The 26,969-nt window shown below is 38.3% G+C and overlaps 1 protein-coding gene across 12 annotated transcripts in view; it reads right to left on the bottom strand.

Moving 5' to 3' along the window:
* The window catches only part of NRF1 (nuclear respiratory factor 1), a 145,312-nt gene that overhangs the window by 100,012 nt on the left and 18,331 nt on the right, over window positions 1–26,969 (bottom strand). Inside the window, exon 2 of one of the 12 annotated variants that reach the window (XM_063708765.1) lies at window positions 15,359–23,702. The exons of 6 other annotated variants lie outside the window; for them this stretch is intronic. The gene's annotated coding sequence lies outside the window, so the exon portion shown is untranslated. Of the gene's footprint in view, window positions 1–1,037; window positions 3,249–15,358; window positions 26,377–26,413; window positions 26,964–26,969 lie in introns of those variants that run through there. 5 more of the 12 variants (XM_055392263.2, XM_055392270.2, XM_055392271.2 and 2 more) reach the window with 5 other exon arrangements.

Genomic DNA, 26,969 nt, shown 5'->3' with positions numbered 1-26,969 from the left:
ATTTTGATGGAAATTCGCTGTACTAATTTTATACCTCAGATCACAAAACAACAGATACCCTTAATAATAAAAAGACATTCAAATATAACAATAAAAACATACTTAAGATAGCTCAGTGACTAGCATTTGGCCTTGTGGACATAAAAACACTTAGTAAATAAGTGAAATACTTAACATTTTCTTTGTATGTCAAAGACAAGTGAGAGTCAAATAACTTTTTTCCCAAAAATTCAAATTGGTCTTTCTGCTTATAAAACTGCTTCTTGAGGGCATGGCGGCAAGTGCCTGTAGTCCCAGCACTTTGGGAGGCCCAGGCAGGTGGATCATCTGAGGTCAGGAGTTCGAGACCAGCCTGGCCAACATGGCAAAACCCTGTCTCTATTAAAAATACAAAAAAATTAGCCGGGCGTGGTGGTGGGCGCCTGTAATCCCAGCTACTTGGGAGGCTGAGGCAGGAGAAGTGCTTGAACCTGGGAGGCAGAAGTTGCAGTGAGCCAAGGTTGTGCCATTGTACTCCAGCCTGGGAGACAGAGCAAGACTCTGTCTCAAAAACAAACAAACAAACCCCCCCTCCAAAAAAAACCCAAAAAACTGGGTTTCTTGTAAACCCCAAAATGATACAGTAATGTATAAAGCAGTAAGGTTAAAAGTTGGCTCTTCTATTACACTTTTAATCTCTACTCCCCCCCACCCCAGAAGTTCATTATTTTTGAAAAATAAATTTGGAGCATACATATATATAGATTTAAAATAAAAACAGGTTCATATTATACATATTGTCTGTCTTTTTCATATTACAATATATCTGGACATTGTTACATGTCAAAACATACAGATCTACCATATCTTTTTTAAACAGCTGCATAATACTTTATTATATGCATGTGTCATAATTTATATAACCAGTCACCTGCTGATCAAATATGCTGACAAGTTTTTGCTATTATAAAATAAACATCAATGCAGTATAAAATATGTCCTTGCATATAAAATTTTACATATTAGTTCCTCAAAAAAAAAAACAAAAATAGAAGTACCACATGATCCAGCTATTCCACTTGTGGATATATATGCCCAGAAGAAACTGAAAGTAGGATCTTGAATAGACATCTGTACACCCATGTTCATAGCAGCTTTATTCGCAACAGCCAAAATGTGGAAGCAACCCAAGTGACCATCGATGAATGCATGGGTAAAAAAAATGTGGTATACACATACCACTTATTATTCAGTCTTAAAAAGGAAGAAAATGCTAATTAGAAAGAGGGGAATTTCCTCAACCTGATAAAGAACAGCTACAAAAAACCTACTATTAACATCATAATGTGAAAAACTAAAAGCTTTCCCATTAAGATTAGGAAGAAGGCTGGCCGAGGTGGCTCATGCCTGTAATCCAAGCACTTTGGGAGGCCAAGGCAGGTGTATCACCTGAGGTAAGGAGTTCGGGACCAGCCTGGCCAATATGGAAAAACCCTGTCTCTACTAAAAATATAAAAATTAGCCAGGTGTGGTGGTACACATCTGTAATCCCAGCTACTCAGGAGGCTGAGGCAGAAGAATCGCTTGAACCCAGAAGGTGGAGGTTCCAGTGAGCTGAGATCATGCCACTACGCTCCAGCCTGGGTGACACAGCAACGGCGGGACTCTGTCTCAAAAAAAAAAAAAGATCAGGAAGAAGACAAGGAAATCTCCTCTCACCACTTCTTTTTAACATTGTACTGGAAGTCTTAACTAATGCAATAAGATTTTTAAAAAGAAATAAAGGGTATCCTGATTGGGAAGGAAGAAATAGAACTGTCTTTCTTCATAGATGACATGATTGTTGATGTAGAAAATCCAAAATAATCAATAAAAAAAAACTCCTGGAACTAGTAAGTAATTACAGCAAGGTTGCAGGGACAAGGTTGTTTTCCTAAATACTAGAAATGAATAAGTGGAATCTGAAACCAAAAACACAATACCATTTACATTTGCACCACCAAAAAGTGAAATACTGAGTAAGGTATAAATCTAACAAAATATGTACAAGATCTATATGAAAAAAAAACACAAAACTCTGATGAAAATAATCAAATAAAAACTAAATAAAGAGAGATATTCCATGTTCATGCATAGGAAGACACAATACTGTCAAGATGTCAGTTCTTCCAACCTGATCTCTAGATTCAACATTGTCCCAATCAAAATCCCAGCAAGTTACTTTGTGGATACCAACCAACTGACACTAAAGTTTACATGGAGAGGCAAAAGACCCAGAACAGCCAAAAAAATACTGAAAGAACAAAATCAGAAGACTGATACCACACAACTTTAAGACTTACCATGAACCTACAGTAATCAAGATAGTATGGTATTGGTGAAACACCAGAGAAATAGACCAATGTAACAGAAGAGAAGGTACAGAAATAGACCCACATAAATACAGCCAGCTGATCTCTGAGAAAGGAGCAAAGGCAATACATTAGTTTGGCAAAGTTAGTCTTTTCAATGAATGGTGCTGGAACAAGTGAACAGTCACACATCAAAAAAATGAAATCTAGACATAGACCTTCACAAAAACTGATACAAATGGATCATAAACCTAAATGTAAAATGCAAAACCATAAAACTCCTATAAGATAACATAGGAGAAAATCTAGTTGACCTTGGGTATGGCAATGACTTTTAAGATACAATGCCAAAGGCGCAATCCATAAAAGCAAAAAATCGATAAGCTGGACTTCATTAAAACAAGAAACTTCTGTCCTGTGAAAGACACTGCCAAAAGAATGAGAAGACAGGACATAGACAGGGAGGAAATAGTTGTAAAAGATGAATCAGAAGGATTGTTATCCAAAATAAGGAATTCTTAAAAACTCAACAATAAGAAAATGAACCCAATTAAAAAAAGGGCAAAACACCTGAAGAGATCTCACCAAGGAAGATATATAGATGGTAAATAAGCATATGAAAGGATGCTCAACATCATATGTCAAGGGAGAATTACAAATTAAAACAGTGAGATATCACTACGCATCTATTTAAATATCTAAAACTCAAAACACTGCCAACACCAAACGCTGTTGAGGATGTGGAGCAACAGGAACTCTCATTCACTGCTGGTGGGAATGCAACATAGTACAGCCACTTTGGAAGACAGTGTGGCAGTCTGTTATAAAATTAAACATACTCTTACCATACAATCCAGCAATTACATGCCTTTGTATTTACCCAAAGGAGTTGAAAACTTACATCCACATAAAAACCTGCACATGGATGTTTATAATTTTATTCATAATTGCCCAAACTTGGAAGCACCAAAATGTCCTTCCGTAGGTGAATGGATAAACTGTGGTACATCCAGACAATAGAATATCATTCAGCACTAAAAAGAAATGAGCTTTCAAGCTATGAGAAAATGTAGAAGAAGCTTAAATGCATATTGCTAAGTGAAAAATGCCAATCTGAAAAGGCTACACACTTATGATTCCAATTACATGGCCTTCTGGAAAAGCAAAACTATGGGGACGGTAAAAAGATTAGAGGTTGCCAAGGATTAGGGGGAAGGGAGGGATGAACAGGCGGAGCATTTTCAGGGCAGTGAAACTACTCTGTATGATACAATAATGGTGGATATGGGTTATACATTTGTTCAAATCCATAGAATGTACAATACCATGAGGGAACCCTAATGTAAACTATGTAATGTATAATACCATGAGGGAACCCTAATGTAAACTATGAACTTTGGGTAATAATGATGTGTCAATGTGGGCTCATCAATTGGAACCAAATGTACCACTCTGGTGCAGGATGTTGATAGTGGGGGAGGCTGTGCAAGTGTAAGGGAGAGAAGTACATGGGAATTATCTGTATCTTCCACTCAATTTTGCTGTGAACTTAAAACTGCTATAAAAAAATACAGTTTTATTTAAAACCAATTTTTAAAAAAAGGAAATTCTGACTCATGCTACAACATGGATCAACCTTGAGGATATTCTGCTCAGTGAAATAAGCCAGCCACAAAAAAGAACAAATACTGTATGATTCTACTTATGTGAGGCACCTAGAGTAGTCAAATTCATAGAGACAGAAAGTAGACTAGTAGTTGCCAGGGGCTGGGAGTACAGAGTTTCAGTTCTGCAAGATAAAGAGTTCTGGAGATTGGCTGCACAACAGTGTGAATGTACTTAACACTACTGAACTATATGCCTAAAAATGATTATGATGGTAAATTTATTGTTATGTATATTTTACAACTAACTTTTTAAAATTACCCTATATACCAGTGTAATTTCTGTGCAAAGAAGTGACTAATCTGGCCGGGCGCGGTGGCTCACGCCTGTAATCCCAGCACTTTGGGAGGCCAAGGCAGGCAGATCACGAGGTCAGGAGATCGAGACCATCCTGGCTAACATGGTGAAACCCTGTCTCTACTTAAAAAAATACAAAAAATTAGCCGGGAGTGGTGGCGGGCGCCTGCAGTCCCAGCTACTCGGGAGGCTGAGGTAGGAGAATGGCGTGAACCTGGAAGGCGGAGCTTGCAGTGAGCTGAGATGCGCCACTGCACTCCAGCCTGGGTGACAGAGCGAGACTCCGTCTCAAATAAATAAATAAATAAAAATAAATTTTAAAAAAGGAAGAAGAAGTGACTAATCTTACAGGAGAATAATGTAACCAGCCTGTATTATCTTTATTAAAAATCTTGTACATTATTTGATTATTTTTAAAAATAAATTCTTTAAAGAATAATAAACTCTTGAAGGTAAATTGCTGGGTCAAAAGGCATATATATTTTAAATTTTGATGTATATTGAAAAGCTGAGTGCTTCAGTTGTACACTAACACTATCTCTACTTGTATTAATACAAACCCACATGAACATATACACACATTTAAAATTTGACTATCATGTAACAGTATACAGCACTACACATCTGGAGTTTACCAAAAAATGTCAACCATATAGATATAGAAATATGACCTCTATGGCTGCATGTAAAAGAACATAATTATTTATTTATGTAAAATTTTTCTCTTATTTTGTCCTACTCTACTATAGAAGTCTTTCTCCATCTTGAGATCTTTTGATTCTAAAATCCTTTGTTCCTCTGAGTAACTGCTCTCTTAAACTAATCCTGCTATGTCTTTATTCTTTAGGTGATTTGTTTCTATGTAGATAATCAAATTTTCAATTTTCTGAGGTCTTTGAAAACACAGTAAAATGTGAACATTTGGAAAATCTGGGTAAAGGGTACATGAGAATTCTTTGTACTATTCTTGCAACTTTTCCCAAAGTCTGAAATGATGGTAAAATTAGAAAAGAATTTTTAAGCTACCTGATAAGCTACCCTTCCATATCCTGTTTTATGTGAGTTTCAGAATATCCAAGGGAATATATCCTAGCCCCCAGATTTGTACTACTCTAAAACAATTTAACACACTAAGTCACACAATTGAATATAATATATGAGAGAAAGATACCATTAAAATGCTATTTTTCCACCCATTTCACTGTTCTTCGAGACAAACTGCTTAGGGCATTTTAGAATTCTGGGTACTTCAGAATTATTTTTAAATGATTTGGGATTAGATGGCACCTAACTGCTTTTCAAAGGGATTTATTTGTAGGCTATGCGCTTGGCATAATGGATTTCAATTCTTTGCTCCAGAATGCAGTTCACAGCATGAATCAATAGGGCTGTCTGCTTCACAGGCTTGCCATTTCTGCCCAGAGCCTCATCTCTTTCCACCTCTCTCCCTATCCCATTCTTTGGCCTCTCTAACCATTTTTTTTTTTTTTTTGAGACAGAGTCTCACTCTGTTGCCCAGGCTGGAGGGCAGTGGTGTGATCTTGGCTCACAGCAACCTCCGCCTCCTGGGTTCAAGCAATTCTCGTGCCTCAGCCTCCCAAGTAGCTAGGATTACAAGTGCACCACCAAGCCCAGCTGATTTTTGTAGTTTTAGCAGAGATGGGGTTTTACCATATCGGCCAGGCTGGTCTCAAACTCCTGACCTCAGGTGATCCACCTGCCTCGGTCTCTCAAAGTGCTGGGATTACAGGCTTGAGCCACCGCACCCGGCCTCTCTAACCATTTTTATTCAGCACACCCTGTGAAAAGCAAAGGCAAAGGTATTTCTGACTTCTTTTAACTAGAGTGGGATACTTATGAATGATACTTACAATGTTTCCGTAAAATCATAAAGGAAGCAGGTTGGTTAATGCCAGATATGACTGATATGACATATGACATATTGCTGGACATCATCAGACCCCACTCTCTCAAGTCAATTTAGTGAAGCATTTTAGCTTTCCTCCATGAGGAGTTAGATTCCCTGGATAGCTAAAGTGATGTGAACTGTCAATAGGTAAAAACATATTAAATATTCTCTATTTTATAAAACAGCACAGTCTATCACCAAGATATCCAGAACCCCTGGACAAGTTACTCAACCTCTAAGCTACAATTCTATCATTTTTTTTAAGTGAAAAAAAAAAAATGACTACCTATTCGCAAAAGGATGATATGAGGATTAAATGAGATAACCCAGATAAAGTGAGGAACACAGTGCCCAGCAATAAGTGCCTGACATTAATTATGATGATGCCAGAATCTTTATGTCTTCCCAATTCTATCCTTCTTGACTCATTACTTGACTAGTCTGACAAGCACTGGGCCTCAATTTCTTCATTTCTAAATCAGACAGTCATTTCTGAGGATAGTTTTCTTAACTGTGTAAGAGACTGAATCAGGCATCTAAAAAGCCCTATATTAACTCCAGCAACTGAAATATTGTTCTCCTAGACATAAAATAAAGAAACTATAGGAAACCAAGGCCCCTAGCATAATTTCACAACAGCGCACAAAATGAAGAGGCAGCAGATGGACTTGAGAGTGATTCCTCTGAACTGATATAAAAAGTTAAGACGAAAGCGCCGGCAATACATAATGACCTGTGACTCAACACCACATTCAAATAAAACAGCATACCTATCACCCAGAGTCAGTGGTGTTCAGCAGATTAGTCAATACTTCATTTAAAAAAAAAAAAGGAAAAAGAAAAAAAATTCCCCCAAGCAATAACTTAACATGGTAACAATTTTACTAAAATCTTTCTTACCCTGGATCATCACCTGGGGTGCAATATATCCTTCATCTAAAGGTCCTTCTTGGCCGGACACAGTGGCTCACACTCGTAATCCCAGCACTTTGGGAGGCCAAGGTGGGAGGATTGCTTACGTCCAGGAGTTCGAGACAAGCCTGGGCAACATAGGGAGACCCCCTCTCTACAAAAAATGAAAAATTAGCTGGGCATGATGGCACATGCCTATAGCCCCAGCTACTCAGGAGGATAAGGCAAGAGGATTGCTTGAGCCTGAGAGGACAAGGCTTCAGTGAGCCAAGATCGCGCCACTGCACTCCTGTGTGAGTGACAGAGTGAGACCCTCCCTCTTAAAAAAAATTAAATTAAAAAGTCCTTCTTTATAATATAAACTACAAGAGGTTGGGGTAGGGGTAATCTGGTACAGAAGAGCTCCTACTTTTGTCCCTCTAGGCCAGTATGGGTGGGTTACTGGAAGAAAACAGAAAAAGATTGTCTTGGCCCAGAGCACCCTGGTACTTGTAGTCAACAATACCTAAGGAGCTACTGGAATTTGAAGGAAATGTCCAAGGGAGTTAAATTTAGTCTAATCCACACATAATGGATGAGATTAAGTGTAGAGTATTTTAAACATCAAAGCAGAAAGAAAAGCAGGCCAGGAAATCTAATCAAAGTGTAACTAAATGTAAAAGAAAGCATTAGTCTAATCAATAGCATTATCATATCAAAAGAAAAACCACAAGAACTGCCTAAGGGAAAATCTGACACCTAGCCTCCGTCTACAGTCCAAACCCGGGGTGGGGTGGGGGGAACCTAGGCTGGCTCAACTTACATTCTTGAACATATCCAGAATATAAACTGCATAACTAGGATAGAAATTTTACCCTTTCTCAAGAAGCCTAAAGAAGCCTAAAGTCAACTATAGGGTTTGCTCCTCAGGGGGACACTAGGGTAATGGATGGAAATCTCACCACAGCAGTAAAAATTAAAAACAATTCCACAGCTCAAGTCAGAGTGAAAATAGAATCAAAGTAAAATGTGGCTTAATTGTGAGTAAAAATGGAACATAAGAAAAGAAAAATCCATTTGGCCTAGGATAATTCTCTTTCAAAGAGTGTATGAGTGATGATATCAGACATGGAAAGAAAAAAAATACCCTCCCACACCACTGGGCTCTACAGTTGAAAAAAAAAAATGAAGCTATAGTTGTACATGTAGTTCCATCTCCAGACCCCAACTACAGACCAAAATACAGAAAATGAAATATAATACAAAACAGCAGGTAAAAGTTATGAACCATGACAATGAAAAAGCAAAGATAAGGCTGACAGAAATTTGGAGGCGAGAGAGGGACAGAAAGGTGGAAGAATGGCTAGGAGTATAGGAGTATTAATATCCTATCCTTACATGGTGAGGGAGTCAGGAGACATTATTAGCAGGAGATGGAAACAGTATTAGAATGTAACTATCAAAAGTACAAGGGAAAGGAAAAGTACTAAAAAAAAAGTACCTTATATTCCATAAAAGAAAGTCAAGCTGGGTGTGGTGGCTCACGCCTGTAATCTCAGCACTTTGGGAGGCCGAGAAGGGCGGATCACGAGGTCAGGAGGTAGAGACCATCCTGGCTAACACGGTGAAACCCCGTCTCTACTAAAAATACAAAAAGTTAGCCGGGCGTGGTGGCGGGCACCTGTAGTCCCAGCTACTCGGGAGGCGGAGGCAGGAGAATGGCGTGAACCCGGGAGGCGGAGCTTGCAGTGAGCCGAGATTGCGCCACTGCACTCCAGCCTGGGCGACAGAGCGAGACTCCTTATCAAAAAAAAAAAAAAAAAAAGTCAATAATGCCCATTTGATAAATCAAGAAATAGTGGTATAGACATATTATTTAGGGTTATGGAGGCATTACTGTTTGATGATACTATAAACAAAACAGTTAAACTATAAACAAAAAACAGCTAATTGTCTCTGAAAAGTGGGACTCGGGATGGGGAAAGAGTGGCAAAAGACTATTGATTTTTATTGTAAGTCCTTCTATTTCATCTTTTATTATATGAATGTATTACTTTGACTTTTAACAAAATGAGCTTTAAAAACAAATAGCTATGATATAGTCTTCCAAACTGATCCTTTTGAAAATTAAAATTAAATGACATGCTAGAGCAAACTGTCAGTAGATAAATAAAGCTCCCTTCTTACGTTAAGAACTGAGAACAGCACAGTTCAAGTTTAGAAGTGTCCTTGCCTTGAGGAAGACAAACTTCCTAATTTGCGGCATCTAAAACTAACAAAATTGTATGACTAATCAAATATTTTTCATACCAATAGGTTAACTTTGTAAATATTCCTTAATACTAATAACACGATAATCCAGTTAACAATGATGCTTTTATATAACGCTTAAGAAAAATAAGCTTTAGGCTGGGCGTGGTGGCTCACGCCTGTAATCCCAGCACTTTGGGAGGCCAAGGCTTGGGGGATCTCGAGGTCAGAAGTTTGAGACCAGCCTGACCAACACGGTGAAACCCTATCTCTACTAAAAATACAAAAATTAGCCAGGGGTGGTGGCGTGTGCCTTTAATTCCAGCTACTCTGGAGGCTGAGACAGGAGAATCGCTTAAACCTGGGAGTCGGAGGTTGCAGTGAGCCAAGATCGCACCACTGCACTCCAGCCTGGGCAACACAGCGAGACTCTGTCTCAAAAAAAAAAAAAAAAAGCAAGAAAAGCAAAAAAAGCTTTACCACACAACTTCATAATGACTTAGGGATGAGTGGATGATTTTATGAAAATACTGTAAGCGCCGGGCATGGTGGCTCATGCCCGTAATCCCGAGAGGCCAGAGGCGGGCGGATCGCGAGGTCTGGAGTCAGCCGGGCCAACATGGTAAAACCCCGTCTCTACTAAAGATTCAAAAAATTAGCTGGACATGGTGGCGCATGACTGTAATCCCAGCTACTCTGGAGACTGAGGCAGGAGAATTGCTTGAACCCGGGAGGCGGAGGTTGCAGTGAGCCAAGATCGCGCCACTGCACTCTCCAGCCTGGGCGACAGGGTGCGACTCCATCTCAAAGAAAAAAGAAAAGAAAAGAAAAGAAAATACTGTAAGCTCACTGAAGTCAGGGCTTGGGTCCATAAAGTCTCTATGAACAGATCTATCATAATGTGCTCTTTAATAAATGATTGTGGGTAATCAGCTGCACATTTTAATAACTAAAGCTACACCCAAGCAGTTACAGTTTCTGTAACTCTCCTACAAGGTTATGCTTGCTGTTTATCTCTCTCTCCCTTTCACTTCCAAGCCCTGTCTTCTATTCTGGTCAGAGTTGCACTATTCCTCGCTCTGGGGCTGAGCCTGCCAACCATGTTTTCCAGACTTTACTGCCAGTATCCTGTTAGGTTTTGCCTAGGGAGACTGGAAGGGGAGAGAAGAAGGGATTTCTTTGCTGTTTTCATTGTTATAATATCAGCATTGCTCCAGCAAGAGGAGTGTTGCACCTCCCAACTCCAGCTGTGCCCCTTCTCTCCTGGTGGTTGAGTACCAGCTGAATGGCATTCCACTCGGAGATCAGATTACCAGCTGCAGGAGGACCTCTCTGAGCTTCCAGGTTCTTCTCTTCTGTTCCCCCAAACCTAGGGGTGGTAGTGCTTCCTATCTGGATTACCCCAGTGTCTTTTGTGCTCTTTCATCTTGTAACACCTGTGTACCCAGTTCCCAGAATTAAATTCTCTGAAATGCCACACATGGTTTTCTAGGCCCCGATTAATACTTAAAGAAGAAAATACATACTTGCATTCAAAATTACTCATACAGTGCTGGTAAGCAGCAATCCGGGATTCTCATACCCTCAATAAAGAAGTGATGTAAAAAATGAAGCCCATTTTTACAAGACTACAATTAGAGTTTCTGTTTTCAGACACTGATGAATCTCAAATTTAATGAATCATTAAAAAGATGCTAAGTTATAGAGTATAAAATGTCTCACAGGCCTGGCGCGGTGGCTCATGCCTGTAATCCTAACACCTTGGGAGGCAGGTGGATCAGCTGAGGTCAGAAGTTCAAGACCAGCCTGGCCAACATGATGAAACCCTGTCTCTACTAAAAATACAAAAATCAGCCAGGTGTGGTGGTACACACCTGTAGTCCCAGCTGCTCGGGAGGCTGAGGCAGGAGAATCGCTTGAACCCGGGAGGCGGAGGCTGCAGTGAGTTGAGATGATGCCACTGCACTCCAGCCTGGGCAACAAAGTGAAACTGTATCTCAGAATACATAAATACATAAAAATAAAATGCTTCACACAGACAGAAATGGGACACTTAGAAGTGAGAAGGGAGCATAGACAGGAAAGTAGGTGATATCAACACAAACTTATGTTTGTGAGTCTATCTGACCTACTCTTTAAGTCTAACATTCCTGCAAACCTCAAAATCAACATCATAGTACTATACTGTCTCTTCATAGAAATAACACTGACAAACAGAAAATGATTTGTCATATTACTCGATGAATAGATCAGGTTTTTGGAAACCAAAGAAAATGTGGTAGCAATGGTACCTTTGACCTTTATCTACCATTCTAACTCCCTAGCGGACTGCGTAGACCTACTGAAAATCAGTGGTGGGTAATGGCTATCATTTCCAGCATGGGAAAGAGCGATTTAGAGTTACCATTCTTTTTTCTTATTATACAACTGGACTCACCATGTACAAGTGTCTGGAGAGTCTCCTCTCCATTCTACCTCATGCCTACTTAAACACATCCTCACTTCTCCAGCGGGGTGGTACAAACTCTGGAACCAGAATACTGCATTCCATTTCTTGCTCTGCCACTTACTAGCAACTTGGAGAAGTTTCATTTGACTTTTTCTGTCTTAGTTGTAACATCTGTCAAATGAAGGAAAATAACAGAATCTACTTCATAGAATTACTGGGGACAAAATGAATTACTATTTGAAAAAGGGCTTACGGGGACATGGTATATAGTGAGTGCTATATAAGTGTAACTTATTCTTATTCCATGTACAAAGATGAGGACAGCAAAGAAATGTTGAATGGACAGTTACATGATTTTTTTTTTTTTTTTACACTGGGTGAAATAACGTTTACAGATCACATTAGGAATTTTGACCATACAAATACCTCTATCATAGAGTTCTTAATCGTTTTTGAATCATAAACTTTCTTGGGGATGGGTGAAAGCTACAGAGCTCATCCCTAGAAAAATGCTACACATACAGAATTTTCCAAAATATTCCAATGTTCTTCTATTCAAATTATAAATAGACTATGTACTACTAGAACACTAGAGGGTGCCACAAGCAAAGGAAAAAATGTAAAGACAGCATGGGGAATTTTGGCTTGCCGGAACATCTTTCCATAGAGAAGAGTTAAGTCAATGTACTTCATCAAATGCTTTAAAATATGTCAACTCTCTTATAGGTTCTGGATTAGCACTGTCTGGTAGGACTTTCTGCAATGATGGAAATATTCTAAATGTGTGCTGTCCAAAACTGTAGCTGGACATGTGGACTACTGACCACATGAGATCATAAGGAATTAAATGTTTAATTTTAATTAATATTAAATGGCCATATGTGGCTTGTGGCTACTATATTGAACAGTGCAGTTCTACATTCTAAAAAGTTTTGACTTGCTTCTTATCACAGGCCATTATCTATCAGTGTGAAGGTAATTTCTAATAGAGTGGGTTCATACAATTATTCAGGCCAATTTGTCCCTTGTGATAATTCAGCACTATAGAGACAGAAATAAAGATTGTCAGCGTTTTGTCCTTGCCCTACAGACGTTCACAGTCAAAAGTACGCTGTCTTTTTACTCATTATAGATGACCCTACCTACCTAATTTCCTATGTTTCTTTACTGAAACATCTCTCTAAGCCCCTGGGTTATAAGAGCTTAAAAAATAAGTAAGTGTATACTGAAAGACTGAATTAATACAGTTAAGTAAGTAGGCTTTCGCCATCTAAAAAACAAATCCTATTCTAGTGATATTTGCTAAGGGTTAAGGGAGCACAGGGAAGACAAAACTGCAAGGACATAGGGCAGGCATCCTGAAGGAAAAGACAGAGTCTACAGTCAGAAGCTCGTCAGGCTCCAGTATTAAAAAAAAGGGCACTGCAGGCAGCGGCAACAGCTTGTGAAAGCACATGGCATAGCAAGGGGACATCAATGAACGCCCAGACAGCAGATTCAGGGGGAGTCTGGGGACCAAAGGAACACAGCTCTCAACTGCCTCCACACCAGATTCTTTCTTTACACTGCCATTTAGTCTACTAAAAATAAAGCTAATGCTGACCCACCTGTCAAAATGAAAGCAGTCTATCTACACTGTATAACATCTTATAGCTTACAACCCTGTGTCTGGCACACCGCCTGAATGAAGTAGGTGCCTAGTGAAGGTTGGTGACAACAATAAAAAAGCATTAGAGAGTGCATTCTCAAATATGTAGACGCTTACCAGAAGCTACAAATATCAATAAAAAGCAGGTGAGTTGTTGAAGCTATCCCTGGTTTAGAAAGATGGTGAATAGGAAGTTTGGTCTACCCAAGCATTTGCAACTGGGTCAGAATGCAGCTGGCATGGCTCTTTTTGCAGAATAATTGTTTGTCCACAGCTGCTCCCAAATTACCAAAAATCAAATAAGTAGTTGCCATGTGTGATAGCAGGATTAGAGGCTGCCTCAATTTCCATTATGGAAAAATAACGTAAATTGCCACAAGTCCCGCCCCCCAGTCTCAAATAAGCACAAAGGACACTTTTATTCAGATCCTGCATACTGTGAAACAGCATTGTTGCCTGGCTGCTTCAGTGGCGGGCTCAATTCTGCTGGATCTGTCACTACACAACCAACATCCAGTTAAAGCTATTTCCTAGCTTCTGCAGGACAGATCAATTCATGATTTTTCTTCTGAAATAACTGAACTAAGGATTTGTTTCTGGATAAAATTATGAAAGTATTTAAGTGCCAATACCACAGACCTAGGAATCTCTGCTATTCAATCATTCTCTCCTTCATTCAACAAATATTTACTGAATTCTTATCAGGTACTCCTACATTACTGTAGCATGTGTATTCCAAGAAAACCTATGACTGGCAATTCTAATTTTGTATCTCTAAGTTTAAAAAGTGTATTCTCAGCCTGGGTGAAACGGTGAAACCCCATCTCTACTAAAAATACAAAAACCAGCTGCGTGTGGTAGTGCATGCCTGTAGTCCCAGCTACTTGGGAGGCTAAGGTGGGAGGATGGAGTGAGCCCAGGAGGCAGAAGTTGCAGTGACTTGAGATTGCACCACTGTACTCCAGCCTGGAAAACAATGGGACCCTATCTCATTAAAAAAAAAAAAAAAAAAAAAAGTTTTTAAAGAATGTATTCTTTTAGAAGTGACTTGTGTTCTTTGGGGGTAACTGAGAAAATATAGGGGCATTAAAAATAAACACAAATCACAATTTTATGTATATGCTTCCAGCATTTCCCCTGCTAGTTTCTTATATGGTTGGTTTTGTTTCATTGTTTTTAAACAAAAATGAGCCTATATTGTATATACTGTATTACAAAGATTTTTTCACTTAATATAGATTAAAATATTCCATGTTATTAACATTTTTGTATCTTTTTTTAAATGTCTACAGAGCATTCCCTGTAAGAACATACAGTAGTTTAGTTTACCAATCCTCTGAAGTCATTTAGGTTATTTCCAATTTCTCACTATTATAGATAGCACTGTTAATGATAACTAGTATTCAATAAATATCTCTTGAATAATGAGTAAATAAATGGTTTAATAAGCTGAGTCTTGGCTGGGCGCGGTGGCTCACGTCTGTAATCACAGCACTTTAGGAGGCTGAGGCGGGCATATAACTTGAGGTCAGGAGTTCGAGACCAGCCTGGCCAACTGGGTGAAACCCTGTCTCTACTAAAAAAAAATACAAAAAATTAGCTGGGCATGGTGGCGAGTGCCTGTAATCCCAGCTACTAGGGAGGCTGAGACAGGAGAATTGCTTGAACCTGGGAGGCAGAGGTTGCAGTGAGCCGAGGTTGTGCCACTGCACTCCAGCCTAGGCAACAGAATGAGGCTCTGTCTCAAAAAATAAAATAAGCTAGGCTGGGTGCGGTGGCTCACGCCTGTAATCTCAGCACTTTGGGAGGCTGAGGCGGGTGGATCACAAGGTCAGGAGATCGAGACCATCCTGGCTAACATGGTGAAACTCCATCTCTACTAAAAATACAAAAAATTAGCTGGCCGTGGTGGCACGCACCTGTAGTCCCAACTACTCGGGAGGCTGAGGCAGTAGAATCGCTTGAACCCAGGAGGTGGAAGTTGCAGTGAGCCGAGATCACGCCACTGCATTCCAGCCTCGGTGACAAACCGAGACTCCATTTCAAAAAAATAAATAAATAAAAATAAAATAAAATAAGCTGAGTCTTTAAGCACATACCAAATTACTTCCTTAGCTTTTAAAAGACATAAACATTTTGAGTAATCGTACACTTATGATTCTGCATATGTTCACAGCAGGCAGAGAAAGCGAATGCAATAAAAACAGCTATCTAAATATAAAGGAAAGCACACAATACTTGGTGGTGAATGGAAGACAGAATAAAAATATTAACCTTTTATAACCTAGACAATATGCAAGTTGAGTACAGGTGTCAGAAGGTAGAATATAAAAAGAGGGACGTGAAGGGGGTATTTACAATCCCATTTTCCAAAATGGCAAGTTAAGAGGCCCTACAGGAAGTTGATGGATCAAAAAATTAAAGTTTATCATTTAAAATTATAAAGATAATTAATAAATGACTTTCAAAGTAATATAAATATCAAATAATGACAGGGGTAAAAAAGTGAGTTAAATTCTCATTTTTCACATCAAAAACTTCACAGGTATCATCTAAAGTTGATAAATCAAGGAACAGAAGTCTAAACACATTATTAAGACTTATGGAAGTAACCACAAGCGAAGCTAAAAACAGAAATAGTGAAATAGTTTTTAAAGGCTGTCTCTGGATAGTAGGACTGGGATGGCAAGAAAAGGGAAGAGCCAGGAGGCTTATGGTTATTCATCATAAGGTCTCCATGGCTCTGTGATTTGTTAGGATGTACAAATAACACACCCTGATGAAGACTGGCTGAAAAATCTGGAACTGTTTACTTTGGTTCCCAAAGATATAATCTTACCTTGATAACTGGTCAAATCCAACTGTCCACAGAGCATTCCTTTAACCAGAGGCAAACCTAAAATGCTTAAGACTTTGGAGACTATCTAGTTTGATGTTCTCATTTTCCAAATTGTGACCAAGAAAGACCCAGTGAGTTACCCAAAGTCACATCTGTAATTGGTGGCAAATCCAAAACTTGAACCCCTATCTCCTGCTTCTCAATCAAGTATTCCAGCTGCTCCATCAGAGTCCCACCCTTTGCACCCGAGCACAGTCTCATTACTTGCTTGGGCTCCTTAACTGCTAATGCAAGCTATTATGTAGTAATAGCTTAATAATTAAGCTATTAATTAATTAATCTTCAAGCCAAAATTTGGGGTTTACTGGGGGTACGGTAAATTTGGGTTTTGTCTTTTAAGAGACAGGGTCTCACTCAATCACCTAGGCTGGAGTGCAGTGGTGCAATCATGGCTCACTGCAGCCTTGACCTCCTGGGACCCTCCTGCCTCAGCCTCCAGAGTAGCTGGGACTACAGACGGGAGCCACCATGCCCAGCTAATTAAAAAAATTTTTTTGTAGGAACCAGGTCTCACTATGTTGCCAGGCTGGTCTTAAACTCCTGGGCTCATGCGATCCTCCTACCTTGGCCTCCTAAAGTACTTGGATTACAGGCATGAACCACAGCACCCAGCCGTGAATTTGTATTATAAAACGGTATGCATGTTGAATTGATTTTTCAAATTGTACCTGCAGCCACCCATCCTGGTCCCTCTAATACATCTCCTGCTCCCTCAACCCTCAACCCCACCATCACTGCCTTAGATAATATACAATAGCTACTTTGAGAGTTGATTCCCACAAACTGAGAGGTCTGACAGCATGATTCTCAGCCACAGGAATAAATGCAGTTCATAAAGTTGCCAAAGCAGTCTCGTGAAGCTACAGTATTCTGTGAGCGCAAGTGTTCAACTGACTTTATGTTCTTCTTCACCTATATTAAATTGTTTAGCTAACTATCCATTCCCACTTTCAGTAGATGGAAAGAGAAAAATATTACTTTTTTAAAAAAAAAGGGGGGGTGGAAGAGCGCAGTGGCTCACACCTGTAATCCCAGCACTTTGGGAGGCCAAGGCAGGCGGATCACCTGAGGCCAGGAGTTCGAGACCAGCCTGGCCAGCATGGTGAAACCCTGTTTCTACTAAAGACACAAAAATTAGCTGGGTGTGGTGGCATGCACCTATAATCCCAGCTACTCGGGAGGCTGAGGCAGGAGAATGGCTTGAACCCAGGAGGTGGAGGTTGCAGTGAGCCCCGAGATCATGCCACTGCACTGCAGCCTGGGCGACAGAGCAAGACTCCATCTCGCAAAAAAAAAAAAAAAGGGGGGGTTGTGGGGACAAGGGGCTGACTTTTTAAGGAAAATGGAGAGTTGGGCACACCATTTCTATATTTGTATTAAACGAATTTATAAAAATTATTTTAAGTTGAATTTTAAAAGGTATGAAAATCTGTACAAATTATTATTTATATAAATTTAGGAACAAGGAAACAACAAAATGTAAAACTGGAACCATGCCAATTACTGGAAATCAAGTATATATGGAAGAGTCAAGATCAAATAACCAAAATCCCCATAAATTGTCAGGAGTTTGAGAGTAGCCTGGCCAAAACGGTGAAACCCCATCTCTACTAAAAACACAATAATTAGCCAGGCATGGTGGTGCACGCCTATAATCCCAGCTACTCGGGAGGCTGAGAAGGGAGGATCAGTAAAGCCATGGAGGTCGAGGCTGCAGTGAGCAGAGACTGTGTCACTGAACTGCAGCCTGGGGGACAGAGTGAGAACCTGTCCCAAAAAAAATTCCCATATTTACTTTGTGAGTTAATTCATTGAGATAAACTGTATCTTGAATTACTTAGAAAATTAAATTTAAGATGCCATATAATCAAAATTAGAGGCACAGTAGTAAGAAGGAAAAAAAATCAAATTAGAATCCTACATAAGGATGTTAAAGTAAAAAAGCATATTATATTTCAAGACTAAAGCAAAATTTAGAAAGTAATTGAACATAAAATTAAAATGCCTTTACCTAAAACTAGGCATAACATCTCCATTTTAGAATTTAAGTCTATAAAAGATATCACTAAACTCACAGAAGGAGGGGAGAAATGCTACCTAAGTTCCTAAAGAAATCAAAACTACCTAAATAACATTTACACTATATTTCCTGTTTAAAAAAACCAATCACCAAAATTTTTCCATGACTACTACCAATGTTGCCATTTACAAGAAGTATAGGCTAGAGAAGAGAATAATTATCCTATAAGAATAAAAAATATTTTTCTCAATACCACTTTCTCAGTGTAATCTTTGATAAAATTCTCAAAAACAGAAGGGGAAAAGAGGCCATCAAATGTAATTTACCATACCCACATTTATCAGCAGCTACTTGGTCCTGGCCACAATGGATGTTCTGCAGCTGGCTGTCAAACCACCAAAAGCTGCTCATCATCCACCTTCCTAGTCTCTTAGAACTAAGCTCACTTGGGTCAAAACAAGTCAACCGTCTTTCTCGCCAGCAGTAATATGCTGGAATAAAGTGTCAAGTATAATTCTGGCTGCCAAGATTTTGTTCTGAAGAACAGACTTGTAACTATGAAAGGGGACATTAAATTAGAGCTATTGTCTGAAAGAAAAGGGCAATCTGTATCTGTAGCTTGACTGGGATAACACAGGTCTTGATCTGTAGTCAAACCAGAGGAAAAGGAAGCAACCAGAAAAAAACACCACATATCACAACCCCCAAAAAGAGTGAACTATTGAAAAAAAAAAAAAAAACTGTGCCAGTAGCAATGTACAAAAAAAACTAGAGTCTACTTTAGAATAGACTCCATGTGCTGTGCAACAAGGAATATTAACTCTTGGTACAGAGAAATATCACAGAAGCCTTAAAGCAGAGGTGTCCAATCTTCTGGCTTCCCCGGGCCACGTTGGAAGAATTGTCTTGGGCCACACATAAAATACACTAACACTAACGATAGCTGATGAGCTTAGAAAAAAAAACAAAAAATAAAATCACAAAAAATCTCATAATGTTTTAAGAAAGTTTATGAATTTGTGTTGGGCTACATTCAAAGGCATCCTGGGCCGCATGCAGCTTGTGGGCTGCGGGTTGGATAAGCTTGTCTTAAAGGATGAAATAGACTTATGTGTATTGACACAAAAAAAAATCCATAAAATGATGGAAAGTGAAAACAACAGGTTATAAAATCTGCTAGAATGAGTGTGGTCTCATTTTTTTAAGTGTAAATAAATATGGTTGTGGACAAACAAAATAATTTCAAAAGATATACTAAAACTATTAAGAATACTTTTTATCTATGCAAAATAGAATTATGGATTATAAAAACTTTATTTCTGCTTTATAGATTTATTTCTCCCTTCAAAATAATAAGAATGTGATTACTTTTATAACCATTGTTATGTCCAGGTTTGAGAAAGAAAAGACAAACAGCATAAGCTCTTCTTCTTTTTACCAAATGAAATACCAGAGGCCTCCAAACTCATGAAATCAGGGACACTTACAGACTTTCCAAGCTGCCCAGCGTCCTCTGGGAGCCATTTTCTTCCTTGCTTTTTTGCAGGGGTTTCCAATGAATCTTCTTTTTTTTTTTTTTTTTTTTTTAGCAGAGCCTTTTCTTTAAGCAGAATCCTGTACAGAACCTCAAAATGTAAGGTAACAGTGGAATTTCTTCTATTGAAGGGTACGGGAATGCAGAGAGTTAAAGCCATTCATCCTCCTCACCACTCAGAACTCCAGAGCACAAGTGGAAACACGGTGATTAATCCAAGTATTTCACTGTACAGTTGGGAAACTGAGGCCCAAGGATTACTCTCCTGTTAAGCCCTGTCTTATTGACTGGTCTGTGGGTCATTTTACTTACTAGGCATTATAGACACAGTAACTGGGGCCTGCAAGCTTTTCAAATACATACTGAAAGTTTAAGAGAAACTGAAAACACACAAATTGGCTCCAATAACTGTCAAAAAGACAAAGAAACATAATGGTTCTTGAAGTTCAATATGATTCAAGCACTCCAAACACCCTGGCAGCTTTGCAAATGAATACGTTTTTCTATTGTCTAAGGTTTATGTTTAGCCATACGTATCTATCGAAGCAACACAAACTAGAATCAGCTATTGAGAAAAGACAAGTGGAAGAAAAGCAGCAGCAGAGGGATAGTTTTCGAAACTGAAGAGACAGAAAAGATACATTGATCAAATTCCCCAAACACCCCAATGGCTTAATGAGCATAATCTAACAAGATAAATGTTCACAGGCATAAACATATCATTCTAAACTTTGTTCTAAAAAAACCCATTGAAAAGCCTGGTGCAGTGGCTGACGCCTGTAATCCCAGCACTTTGGGAGGCCAAGGTAGGCAGATCACCTGAGGTCAGGAGTTTGAGACCAGCCTGGCCAACATGGTGAGACCCCATCTCTACTAAAAATACAAAAATTAGTCGGGTGTGGGGCACACACCTATAATCCCAGCTATTTGAGAGGCTGAGACACAAGAATGGCTTCAACCCAGGAGATGGAGGTTGCAGTGAGCCGAGATCACACCACTGTACTCCAGCCTGGGCAACACAGTGAGACTCTGTTTCGAAAAAAAAGGAAAAAAACCCACAATCCATTGAACAAAAACAGGATGATGGAGACTTGTGTCATCATCACAGAGAAAGTAAAAAGATTCAGAAACACTGGCTCACAGTAAATTTAGTCTGGAAAAAAAAGTATCACATGACAAGCAACATATGCACAATGTGAACAAAGACCACTCCTGTACTTAGCCCTGGGCACTCCACTTTTAAAGATACGAGAAAAAGCCCGTTATATTTCACTGGGACTATGAAAATGCTTAATTAATGAATAGTTAGAAAAATAAGAGGTGTTTAAATCTAAAGAAAAACTTTAGGATCTCTCTCATAAAATATTAAAAGACCATTATGAGGAAGAGGAATTAGATTAAGTCTGTGACCCTAATAAAAAAAAAAAGGTAAGAAATTATGGCAAAATTCTGGTCAACAGATCATTTTTCTAACGGGGTGTATAGACAGAGTGGCTGGAAGCAGTGAGTTCTCCCATCACTAGATGTCCTCTTGCAAAACCTAGACAACCACTTGGGGGCACTGGAGACGTGGGCCTTGCATGCATCCTGACTCAAACGAGCAGGCAGAAAGAAAGGTAACAAAAAAAGATTCCACCCCAGGAGAGTCTGAACCCTGCGGTCCAAAAGTGTTTATTAGGAAGACTGTCTTAGGTCATTTGGATACATACCCCAGATAAGATTGGATACAGTCCTTGTCCTTCTCCTGGGAGAACAGAATCTATTGATATTCTGCTACAGTTGGGGGTATGTACAAATGCACATACAAACAGAATTACACAAACAGTATGAAACTAGCCTTAAGCAAAGGCTCGGTCCTCTTTAAAGAACTGTAACACTCCCGAAGGTGGTGTGCTTAAAAAACAAACAAACAAACAAACAAAAACTGTAACAGTAGAAGCTGAAAAGCTCTCCCAGAGAAAGGTAGGAAAAAAACCAAAACTCTTCTGCTATCATAGTCTTAAAACATTTTATACAGTTGCCCTATAATTAACAAATTACAAAGGAAAGCAAGTTTTATTAACGTATTGTTTCCCTTTTCCCATCTCTGAAGATTATATTCTATATAGTCAAATTAATGCTCCAACAATACCTTACTTAATGCTACAATCTCAACCATCCCCAACAGTCTACAGACCCTGAGAAAGGACTTGGACTTGTTTTATTTTGCCTTTTAAATTTGTACACTATTCCAACAAATGCAGTCCTCTGATTTCTGAGGACAAAGCAGAACTGGTAAAGCAAGATAAAGAGAGTAAAAACACAAGGAAAAGGAAAAAAATAGATAAAGAAAAGAGAAAGCAAACAAGAATAAGCGAAGTACAACCAGCTGGTATTATTTATGTAGGGACAACCAGCCCCACAGACCTCAATTACTTGTAATCCTATCAATATACCTGAGTAAGGTATTTTTGAAAAACACATGAGCAACCTGAAAATATATACATCAGCCACTTTGGAAGCCTGTTTGGAATTTCTTACAAAACTAAACATAGTCTTACCATAGGATCCAACAACTGCACTCCTTGGTATTTACTCAAATATGCTGAAACTTATGTCCACACAAAAACCAGCACACAAATAAATATTCACAGCAGTTTTATTCACAATTGCTAAAACTTGAACACAACCAAGATGTTACTCAGTATGTGAATGATAAACAACTTGTGGTACATCCATACAGTGAAATATTATTCAGCATTAAAAAGAAATGAGTTATCAAGCCATGAAAAGTTATCAAGCCATTAAATACATATTGCTCAGTGACAGAAGCCAATCTGAAAAGGCTACATTTGTATGATTCCAACCATATGACATTTTTGGAAAAGGCAAAACTATGGAGACAGTAAAAAAAATAGTTGTCAGGGGTTAGAGAAAGGACGGAACACAGGAGCACCAGGAGACTTCTGGATTAGTGAAACCATTCTGAATGATTATATATTTGTCAAAATCCACAGACTGCACAAACACACAGAATGAACTTGAATGTAAACTATGGACTTCTGTTAATATTGGTTCATCAACTGTAACAAATCTACCACACAACAGCAAAATATTAATAAAGGAAACGGGTAGGAGAGAATATGGTAACTCTCCATACTCTCCACTCAATTTTTATGTAAAGCTAAAACTGCTCTAAAAAATAAAGTGTGTGTATATATATATATATATATATATATATATTTTAAATACAGATGTAAAAAAACAATATTCCCTTAAAAAATCACGGTCAAAGTGGGGTACAGGGATTTTCAGGCGTGGTCAGGAGCTCCACCAATCTAAATCACCACAGCCTGCCGTTATATAATGCTGAATACTTTCACAGATTTATAGTTTATATATTATAAATTTGTTACACATAGTTTATATATATTTATTCTTAAAGTACAGTTTTATATATATATATACACATACACACACACACACATCACTTATAGTTAATAAGTATGGTTATCTAGTGCTGAATACATCTGAACATAAAGGGTGAGCAGTGGTGGGAAAAGACTGAGAAGTCAGGAGGGTTGGTCAGCTGCATCCACTGAAGGTTCCATGTTGCTGGTGGAAGTCTCCCCCTCCTGCCACTGGTGAAAAAAATGGCTCAGACTGCTGCTTCTTCACTTTAAAAAGTTTGGTGGAGCTCTTGTTTGCCAACAGTAGCCTATGGTGGCACTTGTCTTAAATTGTGTATCATGCTTTTCCTGCTCCCTCCCTGCAGTGGCATAGCATGTTAATAAAGATCTAACTAAAAAGTGCACAAGGGTTCAAAGGCACCTAGAACAAAAGGAGTCACAATACAGTTCAGTAATCAGTGCTTTCCACAGTGACATCGAGTTGCCAAGAAAAGATAAAATTATAAGCACACCACAGTATTCTGGCTTAATGAGCACAGAAATACTTGTAGGCTTTTTATTTTCCTTTTTCCCATAAAAAATGGTTAAAACCAGAACAGTATTTAACATTTAAAAAGATAAGCATCACCTATCTGGAAAATTTGTTTACTAGAAAAATCTCATATAAATTTAAAAGCATGTTCAGTAATACAGCCTCTTTCCAGATGCCACTTCTATGGTGTTTGCATACTAAGAAATAGACTATCAATATCTGGTATAGGTAGTAAATTTACCAAGTATGTCTGATATATAATGCTCATTCATTTTCTTTCCCCCTTTTCAACTAAGAATCAATTAAAATGGGATTACAGGCTTTATGTAGCTGTTTTGCAATTTTATGTAATCCTTAAAACTGGGTCCCTTTTATATTAAAGGGTACCAAAAAATACACACATAAGTGGGAAGAGAAGAAGCAAAGGAAAAAACCAAAATATTGACTGTAGTATCTCTGGATAGCTGGGCTACAAATTTTTATCATCTTCATACTTCCCTTTATTTTTAAAATTCCCTACAAAAAACATGTATTACTTTCACACTCCATTATATCAAATATCTACAGCATTTAAAATGAGTAAACTATAACTACATGTACCAATAAAGTTTAACCTCTTATACAAAGCTTAAAAACATATAAAACAATATTACAATTTTAGTTTTCCCTGCAATCCAAACATTGTCTTTTTTTTTTTAGTGGATACATATATATATATACAGAAAAAGTTTGTAAAAATGCAGGGAGAGAATAAATATCAAATTGAGAATAATGGTCACAGCTGGGAAGGGAGAGGACTAGGATGGGAAAGAGGTGCCCAATAAGCTTCAACAATAACTGTGATTTTTATTACTTTAGGTAGTAGGTATATGGAATTTATTATATTGTTCTATATCCTTTTTTATGCCTAAAGTATTTCAAAAATTGTTTAAAGTGGCAACTACTGTAGTCATACTAAAAACAGTAGGACTTAACCTTAATCTCTTCAAACTACTTAAATGGGGTTATAGTACTGAGTAAATCAGAGATAAATGTATCTATTATAATAAGAAAATTCTTTTAAGAGACAGGGTCTCCCTTTGTCACCCAGGCTGGAGTGCAGTGGCATGATCACACCTCACTGTAGCCTCAAACTCCTGGGCTCAAGCAATCCTTCAGCCTCAACCTCCCAAGCAGCTGGGACTACGTGCACATTACTCACGCTCAGCTAGTTTTTAAAATTTTTTTAGAGATGCAGTCTTATTATGTTGCCCAGGCTGGTCTCGAACTACTGGCCTCAAGCAGTCCTCTTGACTTAGCCTCCCAAGTAGCTGGGATTACAGACACAAGCCACTGAGCCTGGCATATAATGAGAAAATTTTTTGAGAAATTTAAAGCAGTTCTGAAGGTCAGCAGTCATGTATATTTATAAGCAAACAGCAATCCAAAATCTGTGTTCCAAAAAATACCTGTAGCAAACATTCCAATCTATGCCTTACACAAAGAACACAAATTTAAATCTGTCCAGTAAACTTAAATATATACATTATTTTGAATATGCCTTTTTTTTACACACTTATAACTCTAAAAGAAGATTTTTTACTTTGGTCAGTTTTAAACAGTCTTTTAAGAATGTCATAAAAATAGAATTAATTTCTGACTGGTATTTCCCAGGTTGGTGATTTCAAATCAGATGGTTTCAGTTTATCATCTTATAATATGCTATGATAAAACCAGGCTGAGGAAGTCCAAGGAAACACTGAATAGGCTTCTCCCTGAAAATCAAGTTCCTGGCCAGCCTCCATGGCTCACACCTATAATCCCAACACTTTAGGAGGCCAAGGTGGGAGAACTGATTGAGCTAGGAATTTAAGACCAGCCTGGGCAATATAGCGAGATCTCGTTTCTAGAAAAAATTTAAAACCAGCCTTGGCAACATAGGGAGACCCCATCTCTACAAAAAAATTAAAAAGAAGGCAGGCATGGTGGTGCACGCTTGTGATCCCAGCTATTCAGGAGGCTCAGGTGGAAGGGCTGCTTGAGTCAGGGAGATCAAGGCTACAGTGAGCAGTGATCACATCAGGGTAACAAATCAAGACCCTGTCTCAAAAAAAAAAAAAAAAAAAAATCAATTTCCTTAGAAAGATTCAGAAATATTCAAGGATGTTAAGATGTCCCTGGGTCTCTTGCTACAGTCTCGCTCAACTCTATGAAAAGCAAGTAAGCAAACTGATATAAGAAAGCTCATGAAAATGTCCCACATAAAGGCAGAAACTTTGGCTCAAGTATTTTAAGTATCAACTTCAAAGTTATAATATTTTCATAATATAAAAAATTTTGCTCAAAACAACATATGAGTGTTTCATTTACTGGTCCTCAGCATTTGATACTGATTTAAAATCAATTTAGGACAAAAAGGAGGTCAAACTTCAAAATGCCTACAAAATAATTTTTTTAGGTTAACATAAAACTGGTTTAAATATTCCAGGTATTTGAACTGATCAATCTTTCTATTAATCTACTTTCTTTAAAAGAATAAATAAAAATACTCTTTCAAAGCAATGCCCTCACCCAATTTTACACTTTAACTTCTGTGAGGACAAAATAATCTGACAATTTACCCAGTGTAGTCAGACTCCTTCTTATTCAGGAAACCGCCTCTTCCAATCCAAAGAATATCAGGATTTATAGAAAACAAAGGTTTCCTCGGACTATGTCTCACAACGACAAAACAAGAAAGAAGCCCAACATATTACTTAGAAAGCTGAAGAGGAACAACAAAATGTATTTCTTAACTCACTATGGAAAATCAAAATGATTTAACATTCACCTTCTATAATCCCTTTTGAAAAGACATTACTAGATCAAGCACAAGCAGAGAACTATTGAAATTTAAATTGAATGTTTGCTTTTCAGGTCAGATCCATCCTAGTTGAGGATCCTCTCTCTAAGAGACCATTACAAATTTAAAGACACAGAAAGTAGAGGACTCATTAATAGGAGCCAGGCAAGGCTCAGACTGTTAGCTCTGTAAGTACTATCACCTTATATTTTGTTCTTTTATTTCATCATTTGCATTTACCAAGTGTATATCATCCACATTCCATTTGTTCACTCTATTCTCACAAACGTCTATGGAAAAGCTGCCTGAATGGATGGGAGACTGCCTACATTAAT

The sequence above is a fragment of the Gorilla gorilla genome, chromosome 6 (genome assembly GCF_029281585.2).
Source record: "Gorilla gorilla gorilla isolate KB3781 chromosome 6, NHGRI_mGorGor1-v2.1_pri, whole genome shotgun sequence".
Taxonomy (NCBI): Eukaryota; Metazoa; Chordata; class Mammalia; order Primates; family Hominidae; genus Gorilla; species Gorilla gorilla.
This window is presented reverse-complemented; position numbering and strand designations above follow the sequence as displayed.